The sequence below is a fragment of the Manacus candei genome, unplaced genomic scaffold, assembly GCF_025592945.1.
Source record: "Manacus candei isolate 608988 ecotype Guabito, Panama unplaced genomic scaffold, ASM2559294v1 h1tg000093l, whole genome shotgun sequence".
Classification (NCBI taxonomy): domain Eukaryota; kingdom Metazoa; phylum Chordata; class Aves; order Passeriformes; family Pipridae; genus Manacus; species Manacus candei.
In genome coordinates, this window is record NW_026138141.1 from 2,848,598 (window position 1) to 2,875,845 (window position 27,248).

The 27,248-nt window shown below is 36.1% G+C and overlaps 1 protein-coding gene across 22 annotated transcripts in view; it reads left to right on the forward strand.

Annotated features, from left to right (window-relative positions):
• Positions 1-27,248, forward strand: part of PTPRD (protein tyrosine phosphatase receptor type D) — a 1,149,573-nt gene that overhangs the window by 268,056 nt on the left and 854,269 nt on the right. For all 22 annotated transcript variants that reach the window (XM_051768182.1, XM_051768181.1, XM_051768187.1 and 19 more), the window contains one exon: positions 24,515-24,622. The gene's annotated coding sequence lies outside the window, so the exon portion shown is untranslated. The remainder of the gene's footprint in view (positions 1-24,514; positions 24,623-27,248) is intronic.

The following is a 27,248-nucleotide window of genomic DNA, read 5'->3' on the forward strand; positions in this document are numbered from 1 at the left end:
TTATAAGCAGAGATAGTTCAAGATTCCAAGAAGGTCTGGTAAAAGCAGATGAATGTTGTTATTCTGCTGTTGATTTTTCTTGTAAGAAGTAAAGTGTTGACATTTCTATAATGAAAATGCTGTTAATGCAGATATGTCAGTTAATGGTACCCCTGAGCTGCATTATTGGATTTCATTATGTATTACAGTAAATAACATTTACTGTGAAAAAGTGTAAAATTAATTTCAGTGGAGCAGTTTTCTTCTACTTAGCAATCAGTATATTAAAAAATGATTCTACAGAGAAAATAAGATTTATTTCATGTGCTGGTATCAAACTAAATAATCTGTGCATGAAGAAGGAAATGGAATCAAAACTTAGAGCTTTACTAAGTTGTTTATAGCAATGGTATGATTAAAGAAATGTAGTGCTTGATAGGGGAAGTTAGAGCTATTTAGAATGAAATGTCAGGACTAATTTAAGACAGCAAACTAAAAACTTATTTTTTCTGCATATTCTGAATATATTTGAGTTGGGAGCTCCACATGAACTACTTTTCTGCATGAAGACTTTGGCAATGTTTGGTATCTTATACATTAAAATAAAATACATATGAATCCATTTTGTATAGATCATACACACCAGTCATAATTAAAACAGACACATAAATTTACCTGCACTTATAATCACCTCAACCTGACATCTTTGGTCAATAAAGATGGCAACAAACAGGTGCCCTTGAATGCACTATCACACATCATGCTTTATTACTTCAGGAGACAATCTAAGGAACATGTTCAATTCAGTGATCGGTCTTGTTTGACATCCAGTAAATCCCTATAAGTACATTATTATATTTGTTGCTACAGTCTTTGCAAATAAAAGTGTCTACTTTCTTTCCTGGAAACTTTCAGGTTTATTCTTTTCCCTTCAAGATGTCTTCCTGTAATCTAAATGTATCTTCATGTCAGTGATGAGTGAATGAAATGAGCGTTCTCATTGTCCTCTCTATTGGTGCTGTTATTCTAAAGATGCTAATGACAGCATGGTTATCAAGATAGTTGCTGAAGATGTCACAAGGGAAATGTTAGGATTGCTTCTGTATTGGCAGGTGCTTCGCAGAGGAAGTAAGTTGTCATTCAAGCTTCTAGAGATAACCTCAGATTCATATGGCAACAGTTTTCTATTGCTATTGTGAGGTTGATCTGTAACTTTGGGTGCTGGAAACTATTGCCTAAAAAGGCATTGAACTATAATGTATGTAGGATTTGGGACATCAAATCAAGCTCAAACAGTTTGATTTAATACTAGACGAGCAGGATAAACACTAAGAGCCAAGTCTTATATGATCATGTTCTTACATTCCCTCCTTTCTTATTGGAAAGGGAAAAGAGGAGGGGAGAGGGAGGTGAGGTGAGGGGAGGGGAGGGGAGGTTTGAGAAAGGAAGAGAAGGGAAGGGAATTCCAATCACAGTACTGGTGATACCTTATGGATGCTAATAGAACTGTCTTCATAGTACAGCATATTACAAAAAAAAACCAAAAAAAAACCCAAAAAAACAAAACCAAATACCAAAATGTTGAAAACATATAGGTCTATTTGTGCTAACACATAACTTTTCTCTTAATTCTCCCTTTTCAAATGAATTACAAGACTTGGTTGATCTTAACAGTAATACTTAAGTAAAGTATAGAAATTATGTTGTGCAGAAAGTAGATAGTAATATAGTTTGAGACAATACTTCTCTTCTGATTTTAGAAAGGAAATTTTGCTTTCATTTATTTTACTACAGTAACTATAAAATTAAAAATTATTTCTGAACAAGAAGGTATTGTCAAAAATCCTTAACAGGAAGACATCCTCACTCAGTATGTTACATTCAAAACAGCAATGAGAAATTATTCTGCATTTTCAATTGGATAAAACTTTCATAAAATTTCATGAGAGTTACACCAAGATAAGGATGGCTGACTTCACCCATCCTTACCATATATCAATAGAACAGTGAAAGCGTTATTTAGACACATTCAATAGATTTTTTCTTAGGAGTCTTATAAAGATTTCCTTGGCTTAGTTCCCCAAAAATCTAACAACATATCAAATGCCAAGAATTTGCTGGCCCTGCTCCCAGTTATCAGTTTCAGACACTTGGCTAACCTCCCTGACTAACATGAAGCTTAGACACTGTGCTTTCCCACATGTTCTCATCTGGAAGGCAGCCCACACAGATTATGGCAGACTGAGCAACTGAGCATGTTTGTAGGAAAACCTGAAATGTAGCATAGCTTTCTCCAGGGATTTTCTGACAGGGAAGCAGGCATAGAAGTATTTGCTCCTTTGTCTAATGTGTACTCTGCATCATCCTTGCTTATTTACTTCTCGAGCATGATAACAACTCCTTTAATAGAATTTTTTAAACAGAATTTTCCTTGAAAATTTCAGATTTTGAGCTTTTATCTTGTCCAAGAAATTTTCAAACCCCAGCCTGCTTAAATAATGCCATTTATTTAAACAACTATTTAATTATCAAGGCAGATTACTGTACATAAAGTTATTCTACATCAGGAATTTTTGCTACATAGACTTGTGGACTCCAAGATTGGAAACTATCATGATGAAGAGTCAGGTCCCTTCAGGCTTTGACATTACATGGGCTATACATTCTTCCTATGAAATAGTCTGGATTAAAAATGTCCTGTTGCCAATGCTGATACTTTCCAAGTATGCTACTTTAAGTAGCTACTCTCCAAGTGTACTAGTTTAAGAATATTTTATAGGATAAAGAGGAATATCGAATTATTTAATTTCATTTTTTCATCAATGAAAGTGGTTCTAACTTTTTGGCTTCTGAGGATTAAATTTGAAACTTAAGCTATTTATGCACAATTTCCAAAAATATTAAGTTGTTTAAATATAAATGTTTCAAGAGTTTACTTTGAATGTGTTCATTTAAGTGTTACTCCAAATCTGATATTTGGTTTGCAAACCATTATTCAGAATTCAGCTTTTCATCACAGTCAAAGAAAAAGTGTCCTGCTTGGCATCACTCAGAGTACTGTGATGACACTGAATGTCATCATACACAGCTTTTCTTACTGAGAAAGTATGATGCATTTTTGATTTTTAAATGAGTGTTTCTTGTTTCTTATTTCAACTAAATCTCCTTCACTCACAAGATAATTACAATGTTCTTGGGCTATTCAAGTCTAATTTGGGATTTTAGGGACATATGTGTTTTCATCATCTCTCCCCAGAGTGAACAAAGTGAGCCTAAACAACCTTCCAGGAATGAAGTCCCAAGTCTCCATCTTGTTGGTTGCTGGACATTAATTTCTTTCCCCCACTTTTTTCTCAGTGAAAGGACCTTGTATGGCAGCCATGGATCATTTAAACTCTAATTTCACCTTCTTGAAATGGTTTCTACTTTTTGTTGGGTTTTGTTGGTTTTTTGTTTGTTTGTTTTGGGGTTTGGTTTGGTTTGGTTTGGTTTGTTTTTCCCACACCTCCTTGTTAGTTACTCCTGCATTTTTCTGGTTTTATTTTCTTTTAATTCAAATCCCAGTACATTCTGAGACTTTCTTCCTCTCACAGTGTTACTGTTACAGAGGCAATATAGCTGAAGGGTCTGTGCTTTATAGACATTCATGTGTATCCAAGTTTTTTTAGTTTCAAAATGTCTGGGTTATAGAAAATATTTTTATGTTTTGCTGTGGTATGCTGTTGTGCTGTTCTGTTCTATAATCTTTATAGTTTAGTGTTTTCACTATTTAAGAAAATGAGAAAAATATTTCTATTTTTTTTTTAAAATAGAATCCTAATCCACTAGAGAATATTACTGTCTATTTAGTTCACTTGCAGACCTCAGAAGGGAAGCAAAAGATTAAAAACATATTTACATATGAAACTGATTCATTTTTAAATCAGTCAAAACTGATTTAAATCAGTAAAGCATGTAATAATTATAACCAAGAAAACGCCCTTAAGACAAATAGCAATAAAATTCCATAGGTTAGAGTACCTCTCAGTGAAGATGAGATATTCCAATACAAATAATAAATAAACATGGTCTCAGTATATAGGAATTTTCTTTGAGTTTTTATCCTAGTCCTAGATCAGAACACGTTGACACCTAATTCATTCCAACAAAAAGTCAAACACAGTGGACTTTGAACTTTTGTTTGCTGCAGAATATGGTGAATACCTCTGAGACCAACAAAATGAAGTATCAGAAAATGCAGAGAAACTGATATCTGGAGGAAAACTCCATACTTCTTTCCTATATATTTTACTATACTGAGCCTAAAAAACAAACCACTAGTGCAGTTTGGATTCAAATTTGCATCTTGATTTTTATCCAGAGGCTCTCAGCTGTGCACTGCCAACTGTAAGATCCATACATTCTTACTCTTCTATTACATACAGTGCCACCTTTCCACCTCTTCTGCCCTTCCTATGCCTCCTGAAGAGTGCCTGTAACCGTCCAACAGGGTATCCCAGTAGCAGGTCTCGTCCCACCAAGTTTCACTTATGGCAGTGATGTCAAATCTCTGGGACTGGGCCAAAGTTTGGAGCTCCTCTTTTTTGTTCCTTATGCTGTGTGCATTTGTGTAGAAACATTTGTGGTGTGGTATATTGTAGCCAAAACCTCATGAAACAGATTAAGGGATCCGTTTCTTCAAATTTTGGCACACCATCCCTTCACTCATCACTGGGGAGCCTGGTTTTGTCCCCTTCCCCCTTCTGAGCCCCTCTAGCTCCAGCATTAGAACACTGTTTCCCCTCTAAGATAGGTCCATCCCAGCAGGTGTCAGTAGACCAGGTGTTGAGTAGATCATCCCATGGTCAAAGAAACCAAAATTTTTCAAATTCCACCAACCTTGGAGCCACTCATTGACCTGATGGATTTGCCTATTGTTATCAATATTATTCCTTATCACTGGAAGCATAGAGGAAATTACTACCTGTGCTTCTGATCCCTCTAGCAACTGTCCTAGGGCCCTAAAGTCTCTTTTGATTGCCCTCTGACTTCTCTTTGTTATTTTGTCACTGCCAGTTTGAACAATCAATAGTGGATAGTAATCAGAGGGCCTTACTAGACTGGAGAGTTTTCCGGTAATATCCCTTACCCAAGCCCTTGGGAGATAGCAGACTTCCCTGTGAGTGGGGTCCGGTCTGCACACCTTCTGCAAAATAACTGTTTACCTGCCCCAGCCTCACAGTTCTGTCTGGCTGGAGGGCTCTGACATGGCTGGTTCAGTGACTCCTGCAGCTATAAGGGATTGAGCTTTACAGTGTGTCACCACCATAACTGGGAAGCTTAAACTAGTATGCTAATAAGACTGGGGCTGAAAGGATCTCTTTGCTCTTCCTTACCAGCTACTTGAGTCTGTATGCTGCCTCCATTGGCTGCTCCCAGATGGTCAGGGAGGAGCCCTTCCCTCTTGCCGTGCCTGTGCGAGCTGCGATGCGAACTGCTGTGACACCCTCACTGCTGTGCCACCTCCCTGTTTGACTGCTCCTGTTCGCCCTGCTCCGGGTCAGGTCTGCTCCCTGGATCCCTTTAAAAGTCCCTATTGCTCTCAGAACTGGTTCCTCATGCAGTTGCTGTTTGGTGCTTCCTCACTGATGAGGCCCAAGTCTTACTGGAGTTTAGATCCTAAACTGGTCGTGATTGCTTGACTGGATGGGATAAAGTGCCTCTGCCTGAAGAGAAATTTGTCTGTAAGATACCTTTAATTCATAGTAATGTGAATCAGTGACCGAGATAGATTATTTCACTACAGAGACTGACTGGCATACTACTATGTTACAATTACTGAATATAATACTGGTTCTCCGCATTTTCCATCTGCTTCTTGTGACCCTTCTAGCTTATTACTTGGTTGCCTATTTGGGAAAAAAAACATCCTCTCCTTAACCCAGAAGGTTATCTGCTTTTCCCAACAGTGAATTTTTCTTATTGATCACAAGTTTATGGAAGGGTAGCATTCCCAAAATGTCTAGGAATAAATTTTGGCTTTTCCTCCTGAGAGAGGCATGGATCTTCCTGAGGCTGAAAGCTGCAAAATCAGTTTGTGCTGTCAAAGTTTAATTTTTTTTGCCTTATTGATTTCATTATTTGGAGAATGTCTTGTATTGACACCCCTTACTACTGAATTTCCTGCTTGTTTATGCATCAGCTTTGTATATTACCAGCAATGATAAATTCTTCTTGCAGCCTTATTCCTGTATCAGCCACTTTAGACTCCTCAGACATTTTATCTTTGGCTGCCCTTTAAAAATTTAGCTAAAATTGTTGCTCACGGAGAAATGTTAATCATAAAATGAATGTGATTCTGTACTTGCACCCCGTGGCCATTTGCAGTTTTCTGGAGTTATGACAATGCAATTATTCAGCTACTAACTTATATAAAGTTTGTAGCGTTTTAGACTTATAGCCTTATATTTGTCTGTGCTCAATATTTTCTGCCCTATAACCTATAGTCACACTGGATTTTTGTTATAAAAAATATCAGGACATGGTAAGTAACTTCTTCATAGATTTTAAGGCATCCTATCTCGTATCATAGAAGCACATAATACAGATCTTTTATACAGAATCTCAATATGAAATACCTATAATACAGTCAACACAGTAAAAATGAAACCTACTGTTCAAAGTCATCTGAAACTTCTTAGTATTTTGAAGACCTTGCTAAGAATCTTAAAAGAAACTTAAAACAATATTTCACAATGCTCTTTCAATTTGTACTTTTGGCATAAATGGAATTTTCAAATAGGGCACTAAAGGCAAAAAAAAGGCCAAAACATTCCTGAAATCATGACTTAAGATAATAGTTGTTACAGAAGGTATATTTAAAGGATATGAAAACTAATATTAAAAAAACAAGCGCAGATTTCAAATATACTTTTTCTATCAATATATATATGTATTTATGTGTAGTTCTTTTAAGCTTTGTAACTGAAATTAACTTTTTCAGATGAAAATCTTTTTGCATCACTTTCTACACTGGGAAACTGAACATATCAATGAGTTTTTGCAGAATTAGGATATGGTTGAATGAATAAGCATGGTAAAACTATGCAATATTTCTCAAGATGATAGATGGAGCTGTTGTTTTAAATAGCTGGAATAAGTATTAATAATCCAATGGCACAAATTGCATTCCTTAGTTTTTGTACATATTCTTCAAGTTCAATAGCCAGAATTCCATAAAAAACTCACTCCTCGTAGTAATCTAATTTTACCTAAGCAGAGTAAAATCAAAAGAGCTTTTACTGGAAGTGATTGATTATGTGTCATTTTTTTCTTTCCCATTCTGGATCCTGACCACAGTTCCCTTCCTAAAATTCTGTAGGCTGAACACTGGGGTGTTCGGTGTTAAGGTGCTTGGTGGTCAATGCTTGCCTCCATCACTGATGAGAAGCCACAAGCTTGGGGTTGCCTCCTTCCCTGGGTAGTTCTTTTCCAACAAAATCTGTCCCTACTGCCCCTGCCTGAGCCATGTAGCAGCTGTGGCTGTGTCCAGGCTCATATAACCTCAATCCTGACCCAACATGGATCCATGGACATGGCTTTCTGTCCTGGTCTTGGCTCTGCTTCACCCCAGTAGACTATCTCTGGATCTGATCCTGAGCCTGACTTGCTGTCTCTTTGCCCTGTCTCCATGTCATTGGAGGGCATTACCCTACAGCCTTGCATTCACTCTCAACTCCAGGCTCCCAGCCCATGAGGAGCAGCCAGAACTTGCTCCTGGCTGACATTGTCATTCAAAGTCTGGGCTAAACATTCATCAAAACTATTTGTACACAAAAGATGCAATGAACTTGCTTTTATAAAAAGAATTTAACAGTTTTGTTAGGCAGGTGGTGCAGCTGCAATTTCTTTGAACTCATGAGAACTACTTGATTGATTCCTTCAACCTGGTGAAAGTAGGAATAATTTTCAATCCTTCTTGGCCTCATTTCAATAGACAACAGTAGCTTTTGACCTCAAATAGCTGAAGTTCAGTATATCTTTTGCTAGAAGTAGTAGCGATGAAAACAACAGCGAACGTTTTGTCTGTTTGCTAACAGCACTACATCCCAAATTTTGGGTATCTTCATTTTTTCATTCTGTTGTTGATTTACTTCTTAAACATGGACAATTGTTTCTGTATTGTTTGGCTACATATTACTGTATTTATTTGGAAACTGCTATACTGATCCTGTTACCACAAGAATTTCTAGTTTTTTTCCTATATTTCAGCCCATCATTAAAGTTATGTTGCAGAAGAGAACATTTTATCTGGAAGGGCTTGCTTGTAAAGCTTTTAGTGACTTGTTTTCATGAGAATTTTAGAATGTAGTCCCAAATATGTCTCAAGGAAGCATCACTCATTAAATAAAACTTAATCATATCAACCAAAAATAAAGAATTGCATTGTAAAAGATCCCTTCTATGATCCTTTTTAGAAACTAGTATTCTGGAACAAAATAAGCATAAGGATGTGACCAAAACAGTAGAATATTTGAGCTGAAGATTACTTGAAACTGAAAAGAAATAAATCAACTGTAAATGAACATCACATGAGTAAACCTGATCAAAGAACAACTAAGACAAACTTAAATCATGTGAGACACCTGAAGTGACTTTCTGGTATGAGTGTGTGGCTCTCCACAGTGCTTTGTGGATAGCAGCATCAGAATCGGGACTGCACTGTGCTAGACCAACCAGTTACTTTTGTAAAGTTGATCAGTTCTTGATCAGAAATACACCTTTCTGACAATGGTCACTTGGGCACTAGACACTTGTTAAGGCAACCTTAAACAAGTGTAGGCTTGGGCGGCTGCAGGAAGGTTCTAAGGCCCTGCACTATATGGCGGGTAGAGAGCCTGTAGCCTTATACCAAACCCGGTTGAAATCGTGTGTACTAAACTACAGTTTCAACTTGACCTGGCTGTCATTATGAAATCTCAAAGGAAAAAAATTTATTGCACATTTACTGGTTAAATAAAAAGCCTGTGTACTGGAAATAGGGATATTACAATGAAAACAACAACAATCATTATCATCACCTAGTAAAGGATATTTATTATGATCTTTGCACTATTTTTTGTGACAACTGGAATAAATGCGTTCTTGACAGTTTTTTCTCTATGACCTTGTTGACATGTGCAGACAATTTCTTTCCTCATGAGCAAATAAGACATTAAATTTAAAAAGAAAGCAAAAATAGGTGTATTTTGTCAAAACAGAAATGAAAAAGTAAAGCCATTGTTAGGTGTCAGATGATTAAAAACAGTACAAAAGACTAAAAATGCATGCATATAGATAGCCTCATTTCTGAGGTGAGTGAAGCTGAAGTAATAGATAAGACAGTACAGAAAAATCTGTTGGTTGGAGAGTGAGATTTTTGATTTGGTTCACTTTGGTGCCCACCTGCATTCCTTGTCCTCCTGTAGATTAACTGTTTTGGAAACCAGAATTCTGAAAGTTGTGAGAGATTCTGAAAATGTAACTAATATGATTATGATTAAAAAGTCCTGGCTAACTCTGCTTTCATTTCAATGGTACAACTAACTCTGTAGGCATGTTGTAGGGATCTGACAATAGGTTTATAACAGTGAGAAGAAGGAACTTGCATGGTAATCCTGATTTATGGTGAAAATTTGAGCAAATCCTTTATTTGTGTGGTATAAAGTGCTTTGAGACTAAGACCCTGAGGAATATTTGATTTTTTAGTTTTATGTAGTGAAGCAGATTTGGATAGTACTTAACAAGCAGAATTGCATTTGAATTGCTTTAGGAAAAAAATCAGTTTTGATCTCTTTATTACTTGTAATTTAATGTGTTCAGAAGTGAAACAACTCAAGAAGAAAATGTTCAACACAGGAGGCTGAGTTTTGCATAGAAATTATACATTGTGGGAAAGCCTAGGGCAACTGTGCTTTCTAAGATTTGATATGGTACAACATAGTCCAGACTTTGTTGAAATTCTGAATTTAGTCATAACAGTGCACTTACTCTTTGTTTCTTTGATCATGTAAGCAGAAAGAATCTGCAATGTGTAATCATGACCTTCAAATATATTACAACTTCATACTAGATTTACACCAGTCTTCTACATTAAGGAAAAAGATCATATATTTATTTATCTGTTACCTAGATTACTCAGAATATATTATTATAAGTGAGAAGTGCCTGAATTCATTGAATCAACATTCAGCTTATTTATTAATTCTCAGGGGCAAAATGAATGAGGAGAAATATTGCAAATCTTTAAACTGTTTCAGTTATAGTTTCTCCATTTTGTGGAGATATTTGACTTCTCACATTATTTTTGCTGTAAGTTCAAATGCAAATATCTGTGAGAGCATAGGCATGATAACGCTAATAATTGGATTGTGCATTGAAAATACCAAAGAATTACATTTGATACAAAACTAGACTTAGTACAGAATCTTAATAGCTGAATGCCTGCAAGCCTATAAAATCTAGTGCTATATTATCTGTTGACTAAAATGTATTATGACTGACAACAGGTTTTATCTCCTTTTTGTTCCCTCATCTGTTATTTAAAAAAAATAAAATAAAAAATAAAATATATTTCATTTTGTTCTTTTGTAGATAATTTCTTGGCTCAGTAACCTTTATTAAGAATGTCAGTCTCACACAAACAACGAACTAGAATATCTGGACTTTGTATCTTCCAATAATCTCCCATCTTCCAGATCAAACCAACACAACATCTCAAGACTTTTTGTTGTGTGTTCCAAAGCAAGGAGTAATACCTGCAAAAAATAGCATCTGGTGTTTGTGGGCATTTGTCTAGTGTACTCAGTCTGTATCATAACAAGTTCTGCCCTTGCTGTATAAATATCTTCAGTTACTTTTGTTCAGTTTACTCCCTATTGAAGCCATACAAAAAAAATTGAAAAGAGAGATTTTGAAAATAGTTCATTACATCTAAATATTAGGAAAACTGTAGGATTGAAAACTAGCTCTTCCTTTATGACTAAAGAAAGGTAATGAATAGAAGGTATGACACCAAGAACTGTTCCTGCATAGTGAGGATTCAGATGGCTGGCATAACAAAAGGTTAAAATTGGAAGGGACCTCTGGAGGTCACCTAGTTCACACCCCTGCTTAAGCAGGGTCACCTAGAGCAGGTTACCAAGACACATGTCCGGAATGGCTTTTGAAAATCTCCAAAGACAGAGATCCCACAACCTCTCTAGGTGACCTTTTTCAGTGCTTAGTTATTCTCAACAGGGAAAAAAGTTTTTCTTTTGTTCAGAAGTACCCTCCTGTGTTTCAGTTTCTGCTCATTGCCTCTGATCTTCTCACTAGACACCTATGAAAAGAGCCTGACTCTATCACCTTTGCATCCTCCCTTCAGATTTGTATGTACTTCGGTGGGATGTGCCCTGAGGCTTTTCTCTGCTAGGCTAAACATCTGTATCATCCAGAGAATTAATTAAGGCATTAAATGTGATCTAACTTGTGTTCCTGTGACCTAACTTTCCTTGATATATTTCAGGGTGCCATGTGGGATAGGGGCCAGGAATTATGGGAACTCCCAAGGCTAGCACCAAAGCTATTCTGTGGGGATAAGGACAGGCTGAGTCCAGGCTGCAATGTCAGATTGTAAGTAGGTGTTTGGATTGGGCCAGTTGAGTGTACCCAGGGTCAAACACGGCCCCAGAATGACTGAAACAAAAAGTGATTTATCATTGGCAGGGGTGAAAGCATCACAATAGTAAATCTGCTGTTCATATATTGTGAGACAGCTTTTTTGTTTAGGAGGAAATGATCTTTCCTAGTCCTTTCCAGTGTAACTTTTATATTCAAGGTAAATTATCAAGGACTATGTGCAAAGCAAGTCTGTTTTTTTTTTTAGTTCCCTGATGGCAGAATAAATAAAATGTATTTGAACAGGTGTTACTCCAGATCTACCTAGGCAGCCTCATCTCCTCAGACGGTAAGATCGACGGAGAGATAGACAACAGGTTAGCAAAGGCATATAGTGCTTTTGGAAAGCTTCATAAAAGAGTATGGCGTAATAAACACTTGAAGAAAAGCACCAAGATCAGTGTTTACAGAGCCATTGTGCTGTCTACTCTCTTATATGGTTCTGAATCATGGGTCGTCTACCGCCATCACCTGTGACTCCTAGAACGCTTCCACCAGCGCTGCCTCCGTACAATCCTAAACATCCACTGGTCAGATTATGTGACCAATACATCTGTTCTAGAGCAAGCAGCAGTCACAAGCATTGAGGCCATGTTGCTGAGAACACAGCTGCACTGGGCAGGGCACGTCTCAAGGATGAAGGACCACCACCTCCCTAAGATCTTGCTCTATGGTGAACTTGCCACTGGCTTCTGCAAGAGAGGAGCCCCAAAGAAAAGATATAAGGACTTCCTGAAACAATATCTCAGCCTCGGCCATATTGATCATCATAACTGGTCTACTCTGGCCTCAAATCAGGAGACCTGGAGACACACCATCTATAACGCTGCCGTTTCCTTTGAGAATGCACACAGGATCACCCTTGAGGAGAAAAGACAGCGCAGAAAGAACCGTGTCCTGCAGAATATACCACCTAAGGAGTCTTTCTGCTGTGCCTTTTGCAATTGGACATGTCTATCTCGTATTGGCCTTATTAGCCACCAGTGTGCTTGTAACAAATGTCGATAGAGCCTTTCCCAAATCTTCGTTCGCGGAGCCCAGCCATGATGATTATGACTCCAGATCACAGCTTCTATGTAGCAAACACATTGACCATTTCCCAGTTCTTTGAAGCAGACAGCAGCTATTCTGATTCCCAATATAAACTACTGTAGCTTTTGACAGTCTTTGTATGTGTTGCCAGTAGTCAGTTTAGATTCCCAGATTCGTTCACAAAAACAGAGACAGTAGAACGTCTAATACCAAAGAATGCTAAAAATCAGCCAGAGACCTCTATATGTAAGGTTATTAAATAAACTCTTTCCAGTCATACCTATCGTTAAAGTAGTTTTTTTTCAGAAGGAAAGATAAGGAAGATGGCCTTAAATTTTTAAAATGCAGACCTTTTATTTGGATATATGTGTTTTTGCTGGAGCTGTGACAAAAATAATAGTGAAGTATGAAGCTTAAAAATGAGATCCATCTCATGGATATACATGGTTTTTGAAAACAGATTTATGCCACTCTCTATATATGGGGATTTGAAAAATTGTTTTAACAACACAACCATTCTTTAACCAGGGACTAATGATGGACAGATAAGTATTTCTGAAATCAAACCAGAATATATCAGTAATCACATTATTTCTAGCAAGGCTATGACAATATTTGTGAAGCAAATGGGAGCACACCTATAACATCTGACCAGATTTCAGTGGTAGGTTTCACAGTACACTTTATGAACTAAAGAGAATGGTAAGCCAACCATATTGAATTGGTTACGATGAATAGTGAGTGGAAGATTAGCATATTCAGAAGTAAAGTTCTTAATGAATGCCATCCTTGCTCAATAAACTTGGGCTCTTCCCCTGACATTCACTAAGGTTACTTGTTAGCATTATCTTGGCGTATTTTTCAGAAGCACAGTAGTTGACTTTTACATGAAACTTAAAGCACAATCCATAGAAAAGCCCAGAAAATCCAAATACATTATTTGTTTGTAGCCGAATAAACCAAAATGAATAAATTAAGAGTTTAGAATTTCTAAAGCCTAAAGTATTTTTTCTTCAAATCCCAAAGCCCAGTAAATATTATTTTTGCCACTGTTGATTGGTAGAAAGTTTTAGATCAAACTAACAGCACAGAGTTTCAGAACCTTACTGGATTTGCCCTGACCCAGGCTGATTTTATCTTGCTTTAACAGATGCCTAGAGGCCAATTAATGATTACCAACATTTTGGAGCTGCCAGTCTGTGAGTTTCATCAGGTCAAGGTCTGATGCTTTTTGTCATTATCATAAGTTGAATATCTGAAAATTTGCCAATTTGATGTACTGTATCTTGATTTAGGTCATAAAATATCAAAAAAATTGGTTATCTGAAGTATCTAGCTTAAACTTATGCAACCAAATTTGAGGTAACATCATCTGATAAAGTAGTTGAGTATGCGCATCAGCTGACTGCTTTTTAGGACTAAGCAGAATCATTGTTAAGTAGAAAAGAAGTTAACACAAGGAGTTATCAGGGATATTTACTGAAATGATCTTTTTAATCATCTTACTTGCCTTACAGTTACTTCATTCTTCTGTGTCAATGTGTGGCAATCTTCTTACGCAAAAATTTTTAAATAACAGTACTACCATAATAATATATATATTCCTACTTCGATTTTACATATGCCTCAAAATGACCACATATTCATATACCAAATATGATTCTCATACATGAAGACATAGAAGAAAGAGAGTAATAGGTATGTATGTGTTGCATTTGGTAGCAGAAAGAAAATAGAAAACATTGTGATTCTCTTTACAAAGCAGCAAGCATTGCATAGGAAATTTAAAGAGGTGGCACATCATTCTGTTTTCAAATCAAAGATGGAACTTTTATATTTAAACAGAAGAAAATTCTACTTTGAAAATTTAATATCAATTTAAAGTCTGATAGTATCTCAGTCTTCCTTATTAAGCTGTGTTCACTAGTGTTTATGAGGTAACAGCTTCTAGTAAGATCTAGCAAACCCTACTAAATACAAGGGTTTTCTGGCCATCAGACTCTGTGAACTGGATTCCCTGGAGTTCCTTGTTTTTATTGCCTCCATTCAACACTTGACAACATGCAATCCAATCTCAGTTGTCTCTGCTTTAAGTGGAGAACTGGACTAGAAAAATCACTCTCATGTTCCCTTCCAGCCTAAATTATTCATGATTCTATGACTCTGTGATAGAAAAGCATTTACAGTAACAGTAATTTTTGTCTGAGTTCCTCACCAGCTGTCTTGCCTCATGTCATGACACTGCATACCAGCGCATCAGAAGACAGTTTATTCAACCAGTTCCTCCAAGTGTATTATTATATCTTCTTTTTCACCTCCAGAATTAACTTATGTGTCATGGGTTTTTTTGCTGTTGGTGTGGGGGATTTGTTTGTTTTTTAATTTAATGAACTTAATTTTAAAAATGTTCTCCCACATTAGAAAACACGTATGATCTAAACAGGGATTTGGCAGTATGCTAAAATTGTATGTGAAGTTATATTTCTTTCTTTCTTTTTTTTCTTCTTTCCTTTCTCTTCTCATTTCAAAGTATTTGTGATCTCTGTAGCCATCTTATCTAATCTACTATATTTCACAGATGTCATTGCTTATAAACTCTGAATATGGCCCTTGGGTTACAGGTTGAGATTCCTAGATCAGTGTCTAAATTTGTTGTTTCTTACCCTGAAAAGTAATTGTAAGCAATTTGGTCACCATTATGATTATAATAATAAGAGTCTTTAGCATCAAAATGAAGTAAAATTTTATTTTAATAGCTACCAAAGCATTTTCCAGTCTTTTCTGTAATTTTTCTGCCATATGCATTAACTTTTACATGTCTCCATATTAAAAATAGGACAATTTACTTAAGAAACTATTCTGTACCCAACTGCAGCATACATGAATGATGATTAATCACTCAGCTGTGAGTTTTAAAGATGAAACTGTTGGCCAGGGATGGAAGACAGAGCTTTCATTCTGAAAATAGAATCAAGTGAGCCTTAAAATGCAAGACCTCTGAAGATTAAGTTGTCTAGCTTAATCAGAGAGAAGACTGAAGGATGAATTCTACATGAATATATATGTATATGCACACAACTATAATGGAAGGGAGAAGACAGCTGTTTAACTTTGAAGACAAAATGGTGACATAAAACAGTGATTGAGAGCCAACTTTTAGACAAATATGATATTAGAATTAGAAATGTGTTCCAGTTGTGAGATATTTAAATATTGTCAGAGTAGTGCAACTTTCAACCATTCGATAACACTATTTCAAAGGTATATTTCACTCCAAATATTTTCAAACCTCTGTGTATGTTTTTAATGAATATAGGACTACTTTGGTTCATTTGGACCTTGATATATTTAAATGATTCCTCGTTTTCATCATCATCATCATCATCTTTCAAGACCACAGGGGAAAACAAAATTTAATGCATTGACATTTTAATGTTCTTTGTACTTGCATCTATACATTAAATGGGTAACAAAATCAAATTTCATGCTTCAGAGCTTTTACCAGTCATCAGCAAAGTGAAGGAGTATATTGCCTTGATGAACAATTGGTTAGATGTAGTTTTTCTCCTCTTTCTCTGAAGAATCACAGTGTAGCTGCAGCTATAGTCTGGAAGTAAAGATAGTTATGAAGACACTTAGAAAATATTTTTTCAGTGTGTCTGATGATATAATCAAGGTCATGCTGATCACCAGATTTTATTCGAGTAGAAAATTTTCCTTGCTCAATCTAATGGGGATTTTGGAAGATTTTTTGCCAACTTATTAATTTTCTTTACAGCAAATGAGTAGATGGAGATCTTGAAGTGTTATAGTGTGAAAATTATTTTTCAGCTTCTAAACTTTATGGTAAGAATAAATCACTTCTTGACCAGAAGAGTCAAAACTTAGCTCAGTGTTGTTTGGATTATCTGAGTATATTTCAGATAATAAAATCCTTTCAATACTAAAAACCTGGAGCAGAGGAACACATACAGACCTCCCCTGATGCCATGCCCTACTCAGGAGGAAATGTGTACTATCATTACACCTGTGGACTCTAAGAAAGGGAAGTTACCAATTCTTACAGTGCTCAGATCAAAAGGTTGACAGTGGTGGTTGACCTTGGAGAGCTGCCATATACCCACCCATCCACTCTCTCACTTCCCCTCCTTAGTAGGACAGGGAGAAGATGGAAAATCTTGTCATCTGTTAATGTCTCCCCACTGTTTATGGGGACAGAACTATAACACATTAGAAAAGCACCTAGTTAAAATCATGGCCAGTCTTCGCGAGCGAAGATTTGGGAAAGCTCATTACCCTTTCAGCCTGCGCAGTGGACACACTGTGAGACACACTGTGCGCTGAACTGAGCCCACCCTTTAATCCTGAGGTTCATCTACCGGGGCTGAGCAAGCTTGGACAGTGGCAGCGAGGTCCTCAGGACGTAGGTTTGTTTAGAGTGACCTTCTCTTAGATGGATGGCCTTACAGGGCTGACGAGCTCCATCTGCCCGGGGGAGTCCCCTGATCGGGAATTGAACTCAGGCCGCGGCGGTGAGAGCGCCACATCCTAACCACTAGACCACCAGGGGGCCCCAGTTAAAATAAAGTAAACAAAATAAACCAACAAAATCCCGATTAATGATTACCCGCTTAGGATAATAATAAACAAGGTGGAAAATCTCTACCCTCTTAACAAACACTGTAAATATGAGGTTGAATAAAGTGAGTACTTTATAGTTTTAGTTAAATATGAACATGATGAACCTCAGGGAAATCAGAGTTCACTTTTCCTAACATCTTCAGTTTATATCTTTCTTCAGGAACAAGGCAACTGTCCCATTTTTTTTTTTTCATAAAAATGAAATGTTTCTGTAGTGTGTTAACCTTGGCTGACTTTCAGATTCCCACCAAGCCATTCTTTAACCCCCCCCCTCAACAGAATAGGGGAAAACTGGAAAAAACAAGACGTAAAAGCTCATGGGTTGAGGTAAACACAAGGAAATAGACAAAACACACTTGGAGAAAATTAATGTAATTTATTGTCAAATAAAAATAGAGCAGGATAGTGAGAAACCATGACAAAACTAAAAACATTTTCCTCCTTCCCTCACCTCCTTCCCTGGCTTCACTTGGTTCTTGTCTCTTCTTCCACCTTCCCCTCTAAGTGGTGCAAAGCAATGTGGAATGGGGGTTACAGTCAGTTCATAATATTTCATCTCTCCCTCTCCTTCCTTTCCATACTTTGACCCTGCTTCAATACATGGTCCTTCCCACGCTATACAGTCCTTCATTAGCTGCTCCAGCATGGGTCATTTCTGTGGGGCACAGTCCTTCAGGAACAGACTGCTCTAGCATGAGTCCCCGCTGTGGGCTGTAGATATTGCCAGAAAATCTGCTCCCACTTGGGCTCCTCTCCACAGTCTCCTGTGTGGGCTCTCCACAATCTGCAGCTTCCTTTAAGGCACGTTTTTCTGCCAGTGTGGGCTCATCCATGGCCTAGAGTGTTGACATCTGCTCCAACACGGCCTTCTGTGGGTTGTGGGGGGATAACCTGCTTCACTATGGTCTTCTTCATGGGCTGCAGAGGAACCTCTGCACCAAGTGCCTGGAGCGCCTCTTCCTCCTCCTTCTCCTCTGACCTTGGTGTCTGTAAGCTCTCATATTCACTCACATTTTTCCTGTTCCTCTCTCTCTCACAGCTGCTACATAGTATCTTTTGCCCTTTCCTAATATGTTAGAGAAGAACAGTCATGTTGGCTGGTGGGCTAAACTGTGTCCTGTGGTGAGTTCATTTCAGAGCTGGCTGCAACTCGCTCTGTGTCATGTGGTGAAAGTCCCTACTCTCACAGAAACTATCCCTGCAGCTCCTTTCTCTGCTATCTTACCACAACAGGCAGGAAATGTTTATAATTAGACTCCTCTTGCATTTTCATGACAAAATGTTGAAAACCATAATCAGTATCTTTCTCTATAAAATCCTAGTTGATTCAGATTTCAAGTACTCAGTAAACTCTTACAATTTTAGAACAGGGAGAGAAGTTAGAGTATGTGCTCAGAAATCAGCCCTTAGAATGCTTTAGATAATGCCTTTGCTTTTATTTTTCATAGGAAAGCCACTTGTTTTCTGGCTTAAATCAGACTGTTGGACATTCAGTCACTTTAAATTCTGAATACAGGATCAATGTATTTATTAACACGTTGCAATCTGTGAGGATGTGCGAGAGATTTGCTCTCTCTGTTTTGACCTGTCTGAAATCTTGTATTTTTTTCAAGTTTCTTTTTATCTCAAGCAGGGCACCTCCTGTGATGTAAGGACTTGCAATCTTATCTAAAAGATATTGCAGTTGATTAAAATCTTTTTGATAGGTCAAGAAAGCTTGGAAAGTTTGTTTTGACAGGTCAGTAAAACAGTAGGATACAGATCTTACATATTTGGGGGCAGCAGGAGACTAATAAACTCATGCTCTCTAGAAGACATGATACAGTAAAAGAGGCTCCTTATGATTCTTTCCACAAAGAAAATAGAGGTATATGGGTATATGACTTTGGGCTGATAAATATGATTTTTTTATAATGGTACAGTGACTGACAATATGAAGAGGTACTAGAAAAGCCAGTCATGGATTACAGGGTTATATAATGCAAATATCATAAACTGATGTTATGAATAAAAATTCTGAAATTTTTATTGCATATAAAGATAATAAGTGAAGTTTACATTTCTGTTAGTGCTGTCAGTTAAAAAGTTATTATGTTGTGGACTTAGGACCGTGGTGCTCAACTCTTGACAAAAATAAAGTGTATTTTAATACTTTTCTAATTTCTGTATTTTTTCAGTTTGTGGTACAGTTACAACATTAGTGATAAAAAATTATAAACTTAATCTACACAAACCTTAAAGAACTAAAAGGGTTTCATTTGAAAACATGCTTTTCCTTTTATTTTTCTCTCTTCTTTTGTTTGTTTTACTTTGTTAGTAAATTGTATTACTATGTCTGTAGGAAATTATTCAATGGTGAATATTTTGACAGATTTAACTAAAGAAAGAAATGAAGCTCTCAAATGCATAAAAAGAAATAAATATTCCATCACTGGGAAAACAAAAATTACTCTTAAAGGATGTCACATACATTTAAAGTAAGATGTGTTCATATAATTTTTTTTATTAATTTGATGTTATTTGTTCTATTATTTTGATGTTGGCCTATCCATAGATAATAGAAACATGAACTTTCTCCACATAAATATATCTGAAGATCACAAATGCAGGTAAAAGATGCAAAAGAAATGAAATGTCAAGAGTTAGAAAGGCTTATGTAACCATAAATGTGGAGGAGTTGTTAAAATGGACAAGACTGTATAATGTAGGGTCATATCCCACGTGTGAATTAAGGGATATAGAACAAGAACATTTTTTAAAAGGGAACTGTCAACAGCCCACATGGCCACCATTTCTGTCCAAAGCAATAAGAAAAAGCTTACTAAACTCTGTGTTATTTATAGAAGCTGAAAGAGTATTGTACCATTTTTATAAATAATTTTCCTTTTTATCTAATTTACACTACTAAGAAAAACTTGGGTAGTATTTTATCTTTTTCAGAAGTCATGAGTATCACACAAACATTCCTAAGTTGGAAACAGTCACTGGTGTATTTTTTCTGTGATATTTGAGGCAGGATTTCCTATTATGTCTTGTGATTTTAATAACCAATTTTCAAGGAAGGTATAGTAACAGTATTCCATGTGGCATATAGCCTAACTGAAATCTTCATCCCTTTATTGTTTTAAATAAGGACTTCTGTGCCAGCTTCTTGTAATTTTTTCTAACAACTGATCTAATAAGAGATATTACTTCTCCTTGTGACTTTTCATTTAGTGTCTAGCTAGTGTCTTTGTGCAGTAGTGTCATAGGCCAGAACTGAATACATCGTGGCCAGAAGCATATATGTAGATGTCGAAGCTGAAGCTTAACCTTTTTCTAACACTGTCAAATATATTGGCATCTCACTTTCTCAGTCCATTTTCTGAGAAAATGTAAATGTTTTAGCCCTCCTGGTAGGGAATTTCAGCGTACATAATAGAAGAGAGAGACAATAATGCACAGTGCTCCTCTGGTGGCTAACAGAAGTAGCAGACAGCCCAAAGCATCATGCTTATCTGTTGCTTTCTTTCAGGAGCCAAAGTGATGTTTCCTTCTGTTCCCAACTGATAACAAGTGCAAAATACAGGCAAAAATAACTTTGTGCCAACTGCATCCCTATTAGTAAAGAAAAAAAAACAACTGCTGGGTTTATTGGCAAGAATGTGTACAAAATGTTCATAGATTTGCTGAAACTGAAATGTGTAGAGCTGGAACTAAGGGAAAGGGAAACAGTTCTGGGAATGAAGAGGAGGAGAAAGGCCAAGAAAAGGCATAGGAAAAGATGAAATATATTGAAAGAAATTATAAAAATTTTACAAAGAAAAGATATTCTGAGAGCAAGCAGCACTTGTTTCACTGAAATCGAATATGTGCACCCAGTTTGTTTCCCTACAGCAGTCAAAGTGTGGGAGAAAAATTTCATGATACTGCTGCACAAGTTTTCCAGTTTCAAGTTAGCAGTAACAGAAGAGATTTCTACCTCTTGGCTTCTGCTGATGATTCACTGATCAGTAAATTGTCATAAGTCTCCTGTGCTCCTCTACCTTGGAGAATTCCAAACTAGAGCTGTTTGAAAATTTACCATTAGAATAATTTCTGATAAGAAAATATTAATTGGTTGCAAGATATGTGAGCATATATGAAACAAAAAGAATTTATCATTGAATCACTTTGTAGAGATTTAATTCTCTCTTTACCATTTCACTTATTTATCTTTGCAGTGTAAATGTATTTTAATAAGCCTAAATTACTTATATTTTTATTTTATACTTAGATTTGCCTGTACTTTTGTTTTGGAAAGATTGTCAGGTTTCTGACAAAATCTTCAGACACTTTTGGAATGCTTCCTGTGAATAAATGTTTTGAAATTCAAAAATATTACAAGAGTTTGAAAAAAGTTCTAGTTCAGTTTTGTTCTAGATAGCTATTTGTGATCAAATCTGTAGGCATATTGAATTAAAACTGTCTGTTCCTAAGAGGATTTATGTATGAATAACTTCCACTAAAGCTCGGACTAAAGGAACAACTAGAAAATGGCTTCTTAGAGAGAGAGTTTACAATTGTGTCAGTCTGAAACTGCAGAGTGTTTATGGAATAATGTAGACTTTACATTTCTTGAAATTATATTAAAGTCCTGTGGCTGACATGAGGAATTTGATTCTTTACATTAGATTTAGAATATAGTAAGAGGAGCTTTCAGCTGTTAGGAAGTTACATCATATTAATTTTATAGGAGTATTTCAATTGTTTATAATTAATGAATTATTTGAACAACTAGAGTACAGGAAAAGTGAAATATTTTAGAGTTTAGAACACATTTATTTTATGATGAAATAAAGATGTGAAATTTGCCTTCAATAAAATACCATTAATACACAAAATAACATTAGCATAGAACATAGTTTAGTACTTGTATATGTTTACGCTGTAAATGAAGGGTCATAAATTTGTCAGATGTGCAGTGTCTCTCCAACCAATATGTGCATACAGCATTGAATAACTAACTATATACTATTAATCCTTCTTCTTGTCTGACCTTATTATGACCAGTCATTGATTCATAAGCTATATACCCTGTAGAGAAATGAATGTTGATGGATAAAGACCTGAAACTTTTATAATCCACCTGTGATTTCCTGAACATTGCTGTTCTGTCCATAATGCTACTAGAGCATGCAAGTTGTTTTAAAGCAATGAGTTTGTGAAAAATTATGCCTGCTGTAGAAATGCATTCATTGTGTTGTAATAGAGCTGAGACCTGTAATATGATGATGATTTGCCTTCGTGTTTGCTTGGTGTCCTTTTAGATTGGTCACAAGACATAATAAAATTACTGAACATTTAAATGTTATATAGATGTAGTGAATGACAGCTTTTCCCACTGTGCTTTTCCACACATACATATCTTCATATGTCTCTATCCCTTCAGATAAACACATCCATGGAAGCTGTAAATCTCAATATATATCATTAGAGAAGAGATTTTTAAGAAATGCAGTTTTGTATTTAATTATTTTTATTAACTTTTTTTTAAAATCCTTGGAAAAATATGCAGATTTCACAGCTCTCATTTCATCCACCAAATTTATTGTTATATTGGGAAGCAATCTGTTTGGTCAAGCAGAGTTTGATAAATCTGTGTTGGCTTTTCATAGATAGAATAGAATAATCTCAGTCCAACTACATGACCAGAAGTTAGAGCATGTTACCAAGGGCATTATCCAAATGCCTCTTACACATCCCTGAGAAGAAGTCTGGTGTGCAAATAGGTGCTTCTGTTTTGCACAGGAGGGAATAACCAATGACCGTAACTCGCTCTTTACACTGGTCTTACTGCAGGTCTTGTTGTGAAGGGTTGGTCTTTCTGACCTTATTGAGACTGCTTACATAGGTTCCTCCTCTATCTCGTTATCCGTTTTGTCCAGTATATTCTGGGCCTCATACCTATTCTGTGAGGGTATCTTACAAAGGAAAAGGAGAGGTTTCCTTATGGCACAATGCATAGTCTCTTCCACACCTCCTTATTACTTTTAACACTGCCTTCTTCATGGCACAAAACATCCTGGACCTGTCTCCATAGTGGCCATGTTGAGCTGGCTTGCATGCATCAGAGATGGCACAGTGAGACTGCGTTCATCTGTGTACTTCTGTTCAGTACTCCTCAGTCTGCCCACATCCTCCTGTAGCTCAGCCACCAAGCAGAGCAGTTTATCTGTCTGGTCACACTTCTCACAGGCTTGCTTGCAACTACTCTCCACCTCCAGGAACATCCCTTCAAACAGTGAGAAACTTGGTTGATCATATGCTTGCACAGGAGCTCTTTCTGTGTGACTGCATTGGTTCTACCAGGTGCTAGAAGCTCAGGAGAAGCAGAGGACACTGATTTTTGTTGGGTTGTCATCATGCTGCCATGTAGCCTTCTGCTGCCACGCATCTGCCTGCTGCCATGCTGCCATTGCTTGTCCTTCTTATGCCTGCAAATAGCTTTCATGAGGACATACCCTATTATTTTTCCCAGGAACTAAAGTGAAACTGGTTGCGCTACGGTCTTCTGAATCTTCTTTTTCACATCTTTTTGTAGATTGATATAATATTTGTCCCTCTTGTAGTCAGCTGGGACTTCTTTCTGTCTGCATTTCCTTTCAAAGGTATAAAGAGTAATTTAGAATTGAGAGACTTTTTCATTAACCTTTTGTTTTGGAAATAATTTGTCATAATATTTAAGACTATAATCCATAATAAAATGAAGAAATTTGGAAAAAATAAATAGTACTCTAAGATCAAAATGAAACAAATTACAATATAAATACAAATACAAATAAATACAAATTACAGTATAAATAAATGCTCTAAGTAATAATTTATTTAGTATATATTTATTCAAATATATATTTATTCACATAAGGTATGCATTTCTAAATGTTGATGATGAAGAAATTAAAGTCAGAACATCTAGTAGTAGCAAATAGAAGTGTTTCAAGGCAATTTAATGTAGGTATCTAAATAGCAAAGATTCAATTTCATTTTGATCTTAGAGTACTATTTCTTTTTTCCAAATTCAGAGTTTGTAATAGTTTTTGCTTCCATCCTTTGTATAGGTATTCTGATGCACCCTTAATGTGAGGGGCAAAGAAAATGTAATGGATGTCTTATTGCACTTGGAAGACAGTGAAAAAAAAGCAACTGATACAGTATTTTGTTCCAGGTGGGAGTAAAAAGCAACTGCTTTGCTTGCCCTTTACAATCCAGTTAAGAATTTTACTGACAGAATGTCGGCACCAGCTGTGGAAGAACTGATCAGCCTCAACTCTGAGTAAGTGAAGTCTTACACATTTTGAGGTTCATTTCACACTAAATTTGCAAAGTCTGTTTATTTCTAGCAACAAACATAAGTTAAAGATACAGCTTCTAAGACATTGTAGAGCACTTTAGTTTCCCTTGTGGAATTCTTAAACGTATCTTTAACTTCATCTGTTCATGATGTTATTTTGTAGATTTGATGCCATCACGTTCTGATTCCTCTTCCTTTTTAGACAATTAAAAGTACTCACTGAAAGTAATAGCAAATTATTATAAAACATAAATATAAAATATGGACATAGTGCATATATTCAGTGATCAAGAAAATATAGGTAAATAGTAATCTACTAATGTAGAAGAAAACCGGCGAAAGAAAACTAAATTTGGGTGCTAATTAAAAAACCCTTACTTCCTACTGCATTTCTCATGGGAGACAATTGTGGATGATAGATAGAAGCCTTGGTTGTTCCAAAATGGTCTCTGACGGAGTCCTATGTTATCCTTCATGTGATGAGAGCTGAGGTGACAGCAGTGCTACCATCATAAAGTACAGAAATTATGCACACACATGAAAAAAATTTAAAAAATCTTGAGACAACTTCTTAATGGAAATACGTGGAAGGCACCATTGCATTGAAGCACAGTGTCCATCCTTATAGTCTTAGATTCTTAATATGCATGGGCTTCAGTATCTCAGTTTTACTTAGAATTGTATTTTTCCCTGTCGCTTTTTTTTTTCCTGCTAACTGTCAAAAAAATCTACTTTTCTGTAGCTAGTAGGAACTTGCAGACAAGATAAAGGCAGGATGGTTTTCGGTTTGTCAGATCTGCATTTTACTCAAAGACTGATTTCTCAGTGAAAATCAAATTCGCTCTTTCAACAGCTTCTAAAAAACCTGGAGCATTAGCCTGGAAAAAGAAGAAAAGGGTGAGAGAGAAAGGGAACAAGAAAGAAAGAGAGGTGGTGAGGGTGGAGTATCCATAACAGATACTTATTTATCAGAGACAAAGAAAAGATATGATACTGTAAAAAACTTTGAATGAAAACATCAGCGTCACTGCAAAATAAACAGTTCATAATGTTACAATACCTGACAGTTTGAAAATTGCTCAAAATGTAGAGCTACTAGCATAGTGACTGGATAATAGAGAAGCTATACCACATAATACTGCGTAACAGAGAAGCTAAATTCTCTTCAGTGACTGTATTCATTTTGGATCAGCATTTGCTTAACTGATTATTAGAAACTTGAATGGATGTTTGTCTCCTTGGTCTACTGCTAGCCAAACCAAGCTAGGTTATTACTCATACAGTAGTTGTTACATAAAATAAAAGAACTAGAACTCATCACAGATTCTCAATTGTATTGGATAAAGTCGACTAATATTCTCTAAAAGCTCTTTTTAGATCATAAAGGAGAAAGAATCTTAAAGTAGCATATTCTTGATTCAAACTGAGAATAATGTTTACACAAGTAGTTATTTTTCAAACTTTCAACTAAGAATTTTACTCTCTGTGAGTGTTTAATGTTTAATTTTTCTGGAACAATGAAAGCATTCCTTCAGTGATTTGTTGATTTATAGCTGCATTTAGGAAACCCTTCTATTAATTATAGGCAGATTATTTTCTCCAAATCTTGAAATGAAAAAACCTGAGGCCTAAAAGGAGTTTGGTAGTGGCTACTGAAAAAGATGAAGCCTAGCAAGATTTTAAACTAAAAAAACCCTGAGACTTCTAGGAGTTCTTTGTCATTATCCAATTGCTGATAAAAGGAAGCAACTAATAAGCAAGATTCCATATGATTTATACATATCTTTGCCAGCTGCCAATTTTGAGTGGTGTAAATACCTAGAAGGTGAAAAATCTCATCCTAGTTACCTTGTGACTATTGCCTGGGTATTCTGGAGACTGCTATACCTGCTAAATATACATGGATTTTTCAATTGCAAACTTATTAGTTTTTGTTAACATTTTTTGTTTGCTTCTGAATGGAGCAGTTTTGGTGTTTTGTTTTGTTTGTTTGGTTTTTTTTTAATTGTTGAAAATGAAATATTATAAACAATTAGTTTTCTTCTGTTTTCTAGCACAAATCAGCCATTATCAGTATAAACAGTAATAATATTTTTCATGGTTATTTACCTGATATTTCAATATTATGATGTCAGACAAAGAAATCAAAAGTTGATCTAATTCTCAAGCAGAAAAAAGTTTTACTTCACAGATGTGTGAATATTAAGCAGAAGCAATATGATGATATATTGGATGTTACCTCTTTCTTCAATCACATGCAAAGTGAAGTTAGTACCAGTACTTCTGTACTAACACACTAAATTTTCTCAATATTTCATCCATTCTGTTTACTACACGATACTGGAATCCTATGTCTCACAAACTCATCTCAAGATCAAAGAAACTGTCTAAATTAGCCATGCAAGCTATTTCAGGCTTCTGCTCAACGGTGCGTAGCACTTTGCTGTGTTTTGTGCAATGTGCAAAATATCCTAGCAAATATCCTAGTAACATTTGAAGAAGGAAGAATATTTTGTCAACAAATTTCATATTAAAAGGAGAGAGGCATAGGCAATTAATATGTTCAAAATATTCAGCTTATTGATATTTGTTTGACACTTTACAAATG